Raw genomic sequence first — 10,376 nt, 5'->3', positions numbered from 1 at the left:
CTTGAAAGAGAAAATGGAAACAAATTAGAAGATGAGTAGGTTTTTCTTGCTAATCTGTTAGCATAATAAGATGAAAAATCAGACACTGAGCTCATTTTTACTTTGTTATTTTTTTATTCTAACACAGCTTCAAAAGTTTCTTCCTTCTGGTCTTTGGTTATTTTACACAACTCAAACTTGTTCAGTTTTCTTTATGAAATTCTCCAGTTTCATTTCTCTCTTTTAATTTTCTCTCTTTTCCTTTTTAGTTATGTGTCTTCCTATCTTTTACATGTGTTTTTGTCTTTTAATTATTATTTTTTTATTTTTTTTTAAAGATTTATTTATTTATGCATACAGAACTGCGGTACAGGCCAGAGGCAGAGGCTCGGGGCGGTGAGAGGCTTCACCAGAGACAGGCGGGGATCGAACTCATGCGGAAGCGGCTTTAGATTCTCAGTGCAGTGCTTTAACCTGCGGCGCCACCAGGGAGGGCCCTGTTCTCTCTTTTTTAAAGATTTATTTATTTATGCATCCAGAACTGGGGTGCAGGCCTTTGGTACAGGGACGGTGAGAGAATTAATTCAACAGAGACAGAGCAGGGGGGCAGAACAGGCAGACTGATGAGCTACACTGTTGAGGGGAGCAGTGGGCGGGGTCAAAAGAGGTCTGCTGAGCCATGTGGTTCACATCTCTGGCCAGGGATTGAACTCAGGGATTGAACTACAAAGCTGGCTAGTTTTGCAGTACTGAGTTTTAACCCATTGTACCACCAGGGAAGGACCTTTCCTACCTTTTTTCACTCTCTGTGACAGGTTGCCTCAGCTTACTATGTTTAAAGACTGACTGCCCTCCCCCCCACCCCATGGATTCCCTGCCAGAAAGATGGCTCCAGCAACTTCCTACCGTCTCCAACGCCTCATCCTTGGAGTATGAAAACCCAAACATTTATCTGGACTTGAAATGGCCCTGGCCTGAGAAAAGCCTGAACCTCTGAGACAGATAGGAAGTGCTGTAGACAATAGCAGAAGCTGCACAGTCACAAACGCCAAATTTTCACCACACCCATTGGTGGAATTTGTTAGCAGTAAACACACATTGCTCCAAGCTCCATTATGTAGTAGAGATGAAAGAGAAAAATCATCTGCTTTGAAAGTTCAGCTCCAAATATGGTACATATGAAAATTGGACATTTTGTTCTTCTGAACTAGGAATTAGATTGGGAGTCCGGGACTACCTAAAGATCCAGGTAACTTGAGCAGTTACTCTCTGGAAACTCAGGATGGGCAGTCATTCCAAGTCAGATTTGAAAGGAATGATACCAGAGACCATGTTGGAAAACCCAAGGAACAGTTTGGAAATCTTACCAAAATTGACTAGGAATTATCTGCAAATGGAGTCTGAGCATTTAGTTTTTTTTTTTATAACAGTTTATTTTCACATCATTTTGTACATTTTTTTTCCATCTCAATTGTAATCCCCGCGGGTTTTCCATCACCAAGTCACCCGTGTGCCATCACCATTATCCAGTGCACTTCCCTCCCCACCTGAGCATTTAGTTTTAACTTTCCTAAGTAACAGGAGAAGTTTAGCATGTAACTTAGGTAAAATAATAATGAAAATAACAACGAAGAATAAGGGTTAATAACAATGAAAATACTAGCCACACTCTACAGTCTCTCTTACCCCAGTCTATCTCCTCCATAAGCAAAATTGCTTGAACTCTCAGAACTTTCAGAAATTTCTCAGACTCCTCTTCCTCCCTTCCATGGTATCTTTCTACACATCTAGTAAACATATAAGCACCTCTTTCCTGCTCTTGTCTACTGATAAACAGACCATTGGATTTTTTCAGCTCTCAAAAATTAGTTCACATCTGAAATCTGTAAGCTCCCTGGTTTCATCTCTGAATCCTATAGGTCAAATTAATGCTCCTCCCTATCACCTTGTATCTGTGTTACTGCCTTAAGCTTCCAGTTATTTGTCTTAAAGATTTCTTTACTTATGTATACAAGAACTGGGGTGAAGGCCAGAGGTGCTGGGGGTTGAGAGGATTCACCAGAGACAGAGTAGGGGGGCAAAACAAGCAGATGTACTGAAATACACTGCTGAGAGAAGAAGTGGGGTGAGACAGAAGAGGTCTGCTGTGCCATGTGGGTAAGATCACTGGCTGGCTGGGAATTGAACTCATGCTGCATTGTAGCTTAAGCATTGTCATTAACCTCTATGCCACCAAGGAGGCCCTGCTTCCAGTTATTTGTATAGAATCAAATGTTAATCTTACTGCTTACTTCTTACTTAACGTCTCTGGGCTTCCATTTCCTTATCTATTAATGGGCTAAGCTTAGCCACCCCACATTGTTGTTAAGTTGAGAAACACCTCCTATAAAAACCCCTAGAATATTTAAAATATGTCAGTAGTCATAAAGAGTAATGATAATATTAACTACAAAATGATGATGATGATAGTAAATTAGAAGTAAATAATTCCATGTTATGAGCAAGAACTAACTCCTTAAATGAAAGAGCTTCTTGTCTATTACAGAATGTGAGCCAAAAAATGTATAGAAGCCAGAAAATTTTTAATTTAAAAATTTTTTAAATTTTAAAAATTTTTAAAAAAAAAATTTTAATTTTTTCTAATCCTTACAAATATCCCATGAGTTAATATGATCAGCATTTTTCAGATGTGGAAAATAGGGCAGATAAGATTTAAAAGTTCACCTATTGCTAACCAGTCATAATGTCTTAATCCTTCCATTTTTTTTAAATCCTGTTCTCTCTGACCCCAGAGGCTACACTTTTATTTCTTTCCCCCTTAAATATATTAAGACATTTCCCTTCATTTCAATGCTAGAGAAGTAGACAAAACACTCCTGTTATTGGATGCCACCCTATTATAGTTTGAAGCTCTCTAAAGAGAGTTTTCATGCTTCAGTTTCTCATACAATGAATGCACAGTCCATCCCCTCCAGAACCCACCCTGGGTAAAACCACAAAGGTGTCAGTGTTAGTCTTTACTTCATCCTCTCTCCCTTCCTCCCTCTATCTTGCCTTGTCTTCCTCAATCCTAGGATTCTCAATGGACCCATGCAAACCAGTACATCCCCTCAAATATCCCTTCCAAAAACCCAAACCATTCTATCCTCTAAAATTATCTCCCTCTTCCTGATTCAAACTTTCATGACTCATTAATCTCATTAGTCCATCAGCGATGAGAAAGGGACATATGTAATAAAGTGACTCATCGTTAATAATTGCACCTAGACATATTTGCTTGACTTCAAAGAAAGTGTGAAGCCCCAAAACACTAATAACTCAGTCAGTCCAAAAATAAGTTACATGCTTTGTATTATTTTTTTTAAAGATTTTATTTTTTTATTCATATAGAACTGGGGTATAGGCCAGAGATGTGGAGGGTGAGAGGATTCACCAGAGACAGAGCGGGGAGCTGAACAGGCAGATCGACAAAGTACACTGCTGAGGGGAGCAGCGGGCGGGTGAGGGGAGGTCTGCCGCGCCATGTGGATCACCTCTGGGGCAGGCGGGAATCAAACTATGTGGAAGTGGCTTTAGCTTCTCAGTGCAGTGCTTTAACACACTGAGCCACCAGGGAGGGCCTGCTTTGTATTACTTTTTAAGAAAAAGAAGTCAGACTATGTGAAAGACAGTTTTGATAAAACTTGTTGTTTTATGGGCTTACTACTTCACTTTCAAATTAAAAGCATAGTATACTTCCTCCTCTTGCTGATCTGACTGACCACTACATTAGTTTCCAATTTGCACTTCTTCCAATAGTATGTATTGTTTTTTAAGTGTGACAGTTTTAACAGGCCTTCATCAGCACAGTATGTAGACCTTCCTCTCTTCTAGATGTGGCTGCTTTAAAACTACTGATCTGTGTTCAGTGGGAGAATAGTGAACATAGACTAGCCACCATGAGAAACCTCTAACTAAACAAGTTGGTATGTAACATGGACTAGGCTAGTTTTTACTTTCAAATATCTTAACAATTCGACATTAGATACACCTTTCCAATAGTATCTTGGGAGACCATTTTCTTAGGCTAAGGATATGGCTGGTTACTTCCAATATCCCATCATCTTTGTAGCTTTTCCCTGGGCATAGTCTTCAGAGTCAGGCCTCTATTTTTTTTTTTATCTCTTCAGTGGCTACACTGTTGCTTTTTATGTTGGGCTTAATTTTTCTGATGGAAGCATTCACAGTCAGTTCTCAAGAAAAGTGGTTATCAAGCAAGAAAAATATTTTTGGTTAAAAATAAAGTGTATCTTAAAATTGTGTGTGTGAGAGAAAGAGAGAGAGAAACAGAGAGAGATTCTGAAGAATGTTTCCAGCACAGAGTTTACATATGTTTTGTGCCAGTATGTGTGAAAAGTTTCCCAAGGTCATAGATCTGAAGGACAACTCACATTGGGATGTGGATATCATGGTATGTTTGCTTTAAAAGATTGATTATTTTATGACTACAACTCATAAAGCTCGTGGTTGTAAAACTCTCTATCGCAGAGACAGACCACACTTGTTGTCTAAATACTGGTGTCCGGTTCTACCTTAGCAGATACCATGGTGGCTGTGATGTTGCTGGTCTCTACTCCAGTAGCCAGCAACACTTCTAGTCCTACGTAACAAATATGATATCCATCTTCCATACAAAATAAAAGAGGAAATTTTGATCTAATAAAGATAGTTAAAGTACAAGAAGTTACTAAATACTAAAAATTGGGCCCTCCCTGGTGCACAACGGGTTAGACTCAGCACTGCAAGCTAGTCTCAACCACTTTAATGCAAGTTCAATCCGTGACTCTGGAGGTGACCCACATGACACAGCAGACCTCTCCTGCACCCCCACCCCTGGAAGTGTACTTCATCTGTCTGCCTGTTCTGTTCCCCATTCTGTCTCTGGTGAAACTCTCACCCTCTACACCTCTGGCCTGTACCCCAGTTCTTATATGCACAGATAAATAAATCTTTAAATATAATAGTAAAATAAAATAGAATATTGCATTGCAACATGGAGCTAGAAGGGATTATGCTCTGAAATAAATCAGAAGGAAAAAGAAAAATATCAGATGATTTCACTCATAAGAGGAATATAGGGAAACCAAACAAGGAGCCAGAAACAAAAAAAAAAGAGAGAGAAAACTAGCAGGCAAACTATAAACCTGAGACATACAGCAAGGGTAGGGAGAGGTAGAAGATCAAAACAGGGGAGGGAAGAGCACAAGAGACTATGGTGATGGTTCATAAGTGATCTGGTGATGGGAATTCTATAGAGACTATACCTGAGGGGAGAAATCAAACATTATATAAAACAGAATAATGATGCCAATAAATGAATGTACCAACATTTTTAAAACAAAAAATAAATAACATATTGGATTGTGGTTTCCCAAAAAGTCTGGATTTGTAATATTTAAATCTTGGCTATGAATTGTAAGCTCAGAAAATGTAATGACCTTCCTAAGTTTTTCCAATTTAAAAAAAAAAAAAATGGGCCCTCCCTGGTGGCACAGTGGGTTAAAACACAGCACTAAGAAGCTAAAGTCACTTCCGCATGAGTTAGAACCCCACCTGCCCCGGAGGTGACCACAGGGTGCAGCAGACCTCTCCTGACCCGCCCGCTGCTCCCCTCAGCAGTGTATTTCAGTAAATCCACCTGTTCTGTTCCCAACTCTGTCTCTGGTGAAGCCTCTCACTGTCCCTGTACCTCTGACCTGTGTCCCAGTTCTGTATGCATAAATAAATAAATCTTTTTCTTAAAAAAAAAATGGTCATCCAGCCTCTGCTTCCATATCTTTCTATGTCTAGGAGCTGTACTATAAAATTCATCCTTTCTGTAAGCGTTGTTGCTAAGCTGTTATGGTAGTTGATTTTGGAAGATTCTACTCCACTGTAGTATCCACTTGCATCACTGGTCCTACTTATGTGCACTAGAACAACACAGGTAAACCTGAGGGGATACCTTTGCCACATGACAACCTTAAAATCTGAAAAGTAAACCTTCACACACCTCTAATTGTTCTCAAAGCAACTTTGCGGTTTTTGTTTTTTTTTTTAATTTGTTTCTCATCCAATATTATTTCTGGGTCATGTGTCATATAATAGCAGCTGCCAATTATTTAGTCTCTCCTCCCATGAGACTCCCTCAATCTCATCTCTCACCTGAAACTTTTATCTCCTCAGAAAAAAATCATCCCTCTTCCCCAACTTCCACGGGACTTTATTCTGTTTTCATTCCCTTCCTCAGTTCACCTGTAAATGAGAAGTCTAATATTTCTTTTGGAACAAGCTGCCAAGTCAGTCTTCCCCTCTGCAACATTAACTGCATAAAAGACCGACTCAAAGCTATCTTTAGATTAGTCTGGTTGCCTTTAGCAGGTGTTTTCTCCTTTCATGTAACCAGTATATTTCATGTGCTTTGTCTCACACTTTAAAATATTCTCAAAATGTGAAAACTAAAACATAAGTGGGAACTGTACTTATTGTCTACTCACTTTTATTTTATTTTTTTTAAAGATTTATTTATTTATGCATATAGACTGGGGTACAGGTCAGAGGTGCAGGGGTGGCGAGAGGCTTCACCAGAGACAGGGTGGGGAGCAGAACAGGCAGATCGACGAAGTACACTGCTGAGGGGAGCAGTGGGCGGGTCAGGAGAGGTCTGCCACGCCATGTGGTCACCTCCGGGGCAGGCGGGAATCGAACTCATGCGGAAGTGGCTTTAGCTTCTCAGTGTTGTGCTTTAACCGGCTGCGCCACCAGGGAGGGCCCTCTCACTTTTATTTTTTTAGATATGTAAAGCATAGCTGTCAAACTGATTAGTCAGGAGTCAAAGTAGAAGTTCAAACCCCAGCCACTTAACAGCTACGTGGTCACTATGTTTCATTTATTTTTTTTTTTTAAGATTTTTTTTATGCCTACAAGAACTGGGGTATAAGCCAAAGGTGTAGGGGGCAGTGAGAGGATTCACCAGAGACAGAGTGGGGAGCAGAACAGGCAGATTAATGAAATACACTGCTGAGGGGAGCAGCAGGCGGGTCAGGAGAGGTCTGCCACGCCATGTGGTTCAGCTCTCTGGCTGGGATTGAATTCATGCTGCAGTTGCTTCAGATAGTTTCATAGTGCTGTGCTTTAACGCATTGCGCCAACAGGAAGAGCCCCTATTTCCTCATTTATAAAATGGGCACAACAATAACTGGTCCATAAGGTTTGAGGATTTCCTGAGTTACCATAACACATGTAAAGTGCCTAGTAGTTGACACTCGGCAGGCACCATGTGCCTCTATGATGAGGTAAAGGAGGAGGATCTATGTGCTAGGAAAAATTGCAATTTCCTAACATGTAAAATGGCAAGGAACAGGGATAAGTTCTGTGAATAGTTGTAACAATACCATATAGTCCTTGAGCCCTTGACATTTAGAAAACACATCAGGTGCTCTCCACTCACCTGATTCACTGATCAAGGTGTTGCACTGTGTGAATACTGAGTCTGGCCCCTCACTTCCCTTTAGCAGAAAGCTTCCAAATTCCCGTGTATACCTCCTCCCATGCCTGACTTATTATCTGTAAAATAACTTAGGCCTGTAAAAGTCAGACTCTCCAGTGACACTGAAAGATTGGGGGAAAGGGGAGAATTTTAAAACAATGGCAGTTGCATTTATTAAACATCTACAGAGTCCTCACACCAACCAAAGTGAAAGGTTTTACTGCTCATAATCTAAGATACTTTTCCCATATAATGCAATGCCCATGCCACAGTCACACAGCCATGAACTTGAAGCCAAAGCCTAACTGAGCTTGTGTTAAAGTGCCTTGTTCCTATCTTGAGTAGACTAGTATTAGGATGTCAATTATTGTTTTAACGTCACTGCCAAAACTCAGGTGCATGAAGAGCTCTGTTTGAAAAATGGTCCCAAGAATGTAATGAGGTAAAGGAATTCTTGAATGATGAACAACTAGCCTAAAGATGGTGACATTTGTCAAGCATGACTGACCAGTCTGGCTTTAATGCAAAATGTCACTGGATTTTGAAAGGCTCTCTGAAGACAGTTATCCCTCAGTGTCTATCTGGTAAGTGATGAGACAGTTATTGAACAATGATATTTCATCCATATTTATAATACAACAGAAAACAAGCACATCTGAAAGATGACCATTATTCCATAAAATAAACCAAGCCAGTGAACAAGCACGTGACTCTTTCCTTTCTCTCCCTCATTTATTTTCCACCAACACATTTCTTTGCTCCCCTGATTTGATGGGTTGTAGCCCTGAGGGCACAAGGGGTAAAGTCAGCATAATGTATATTGCAGAAAAGCCTTAAATCAGTCAACTGGAACTTGCTTGTTTTTTCCAAGGCAGTAGCATAAAAATAAGGGAGCAATGGGGTCATGATTTTGAAATTCCAGAGACATTATTGTGCTCAGCAAATTCCATTAAATTCAATACTTGACCTTGAATAAGCAAAAGTGTAATTACATATGAAGTTATGTCTACATTATCTTCATTGTTATTTTAATAGACAGTTACTAACTGCCAGACAATGTACACCACATATCATTACACTTGGACTTCACAGTAATTCTAGGAAGTAAACACAGTTATTATATTTACAGAAGAAACTGAAGCACAAAGGTGTTGGGTCAATTTCCCACTTTCTTAGAGCTAAAAGCTAGCATGCAGATTCCACTCTGGGAGCCTGACTCTAACACACATGCTTCCTCAAAGCATGTTTCTGACCACTCAGGAAAACGGCCAGATGTACAGCTGTGTGCCTGTAAACAGAAACTACTTAGTTTCATACTTTTCATGAGATTTGCCAAACCATGTACATAACCTTGTAAACAACTGGTGAGATATAAATAAATATAACAATTTGTATGTGTTCAGAAAGCCAGAACTAGTGTGAGCACAGACATTTCAGCAGTAAGGTCTCTTACCTGTTGGTACACAGATTACACTGAGTTGCAAATACACAGAGAATTTTTAGTATGGTTAGAGTTAATTTGTAGCAAATATGCTTATATGTTGTTCTTATTACTACTTTTGCTGTAAGCCTTTAACATGAGATATAGTGATGTTAGAAGGGAAAGATAAGGGCGAAACCATTAGCTTCTGGAACAACTTGTCATGATTTGCTTCATAGTCTAGAGTTCACAAACCATCCCCTCCTTTTTATTCCACTATGGCCCTTCTCTTGCAGAAAATTCCTTTTCACAAAGCTTAGGAGTGATAAGGAATGAGGACAGAATAGGAGGTGCCTGGTTGTCTCAAGTGGCTCATTGACATCGTTAAGATTTTTCAGACTGGGTGACACCCATTAGATCATTATGCTCTTTATAGTAATACTCTTGTTTAGGTATTTTCTCCCTGTTGAGGAATAGAATGGGGTGGAATGTGGTCAGTAGGTAAAATATGATAAGATCTCTCTTGCTCTCTTCCTTGATTTTGTTTTTAATGTAGATTAAACACATGAGCCTAAAGGATGACCTCATTTCAGGAACTAGTTGAAGATGACCAAATGGTACAACTGAAAGACAAATGGGGAGAACATCTCGCTGGTGACAAGGGAGGAGGCAAAGCCCCCAGACAATGCTCACCTGGGTTATGAATATCTGCCAAGCAGGCATCATGAACAGAGAACAGACAGTGGGAAAAGCCTAGGAACTGAAGGTCCAGATTCAGGCACTACTCTCAGGCAAGTGCCTTTCCTTGTGGAGCTTCAGTTGTCTTGTGGTTATGAGAGAAAAAACCACCAGCTGTCTGGTCAAGACGGACTGATAAATGTCTCTACAGGCAGAGCTGCTCTCGGTCATTCTAGGGGCCTGCCAGATTCTAGTTTCAGAGATCTGGCCTTACCTTACTCTAACCAGAACCATGTCGTTGCTCCTGGAACCCAAGCCCAAGAGAGGTAAAGGTCTGATATTGCCTTGGGTGTGACCTCAGTCGTCCTATTATAAATAAACTTCCCTTCCTCTTCCTCTATAGAACGGAGGAGGGACACAAAGTCCAAGTAGAGCAGCAGCCGCCATACCGAATAGGATTCTCAACAGGGACACAGGAGCTCACTCAAGCTAGTCAGTCCCTGTTTTTTCCTGTTCAATGATTCACAGAGCAAGGCAGATCAGTCTGTGTTGTGTAAACTCTTCTCAGCTTTTCATTAGCTTCCAAGTGGGCTAGTGTTTTTTGTGTTCCTTATTTCATCCCTCTTTCCTTGGAGAAGTGATTGCAATGTTTTCCATTTCAGGTTAGTATCCACACATATACCTCACTTAAATCCTCCTAGGGAGAAGGGCTTTTCATATCAAAGAAGCACAGGCTTGATGCCCTTGACTTGGAACCTATTTAAGTAGCCATTCTAAATGTTTTTTTTTTTT

Source organism: Condylura cristata, unplaced genomic scaffold, assembly GCF_000260355.1.
Source record: "Condylura cristata isolate star-nosed mole 26May11 unplaced genomic scaffold, ConCri1.0 scaffold00006, whole genome shotgun sequence".
Taxonomy (NCBI): domain Eukaryota; kingdom Metazoa; phylum Chordata; class Mammalia; order Eulipotyphla; family Talpidae; genus Condylura; species Condylura cristata.
This window is presented reverse-complemented; position numbering follows the sequence as displayed.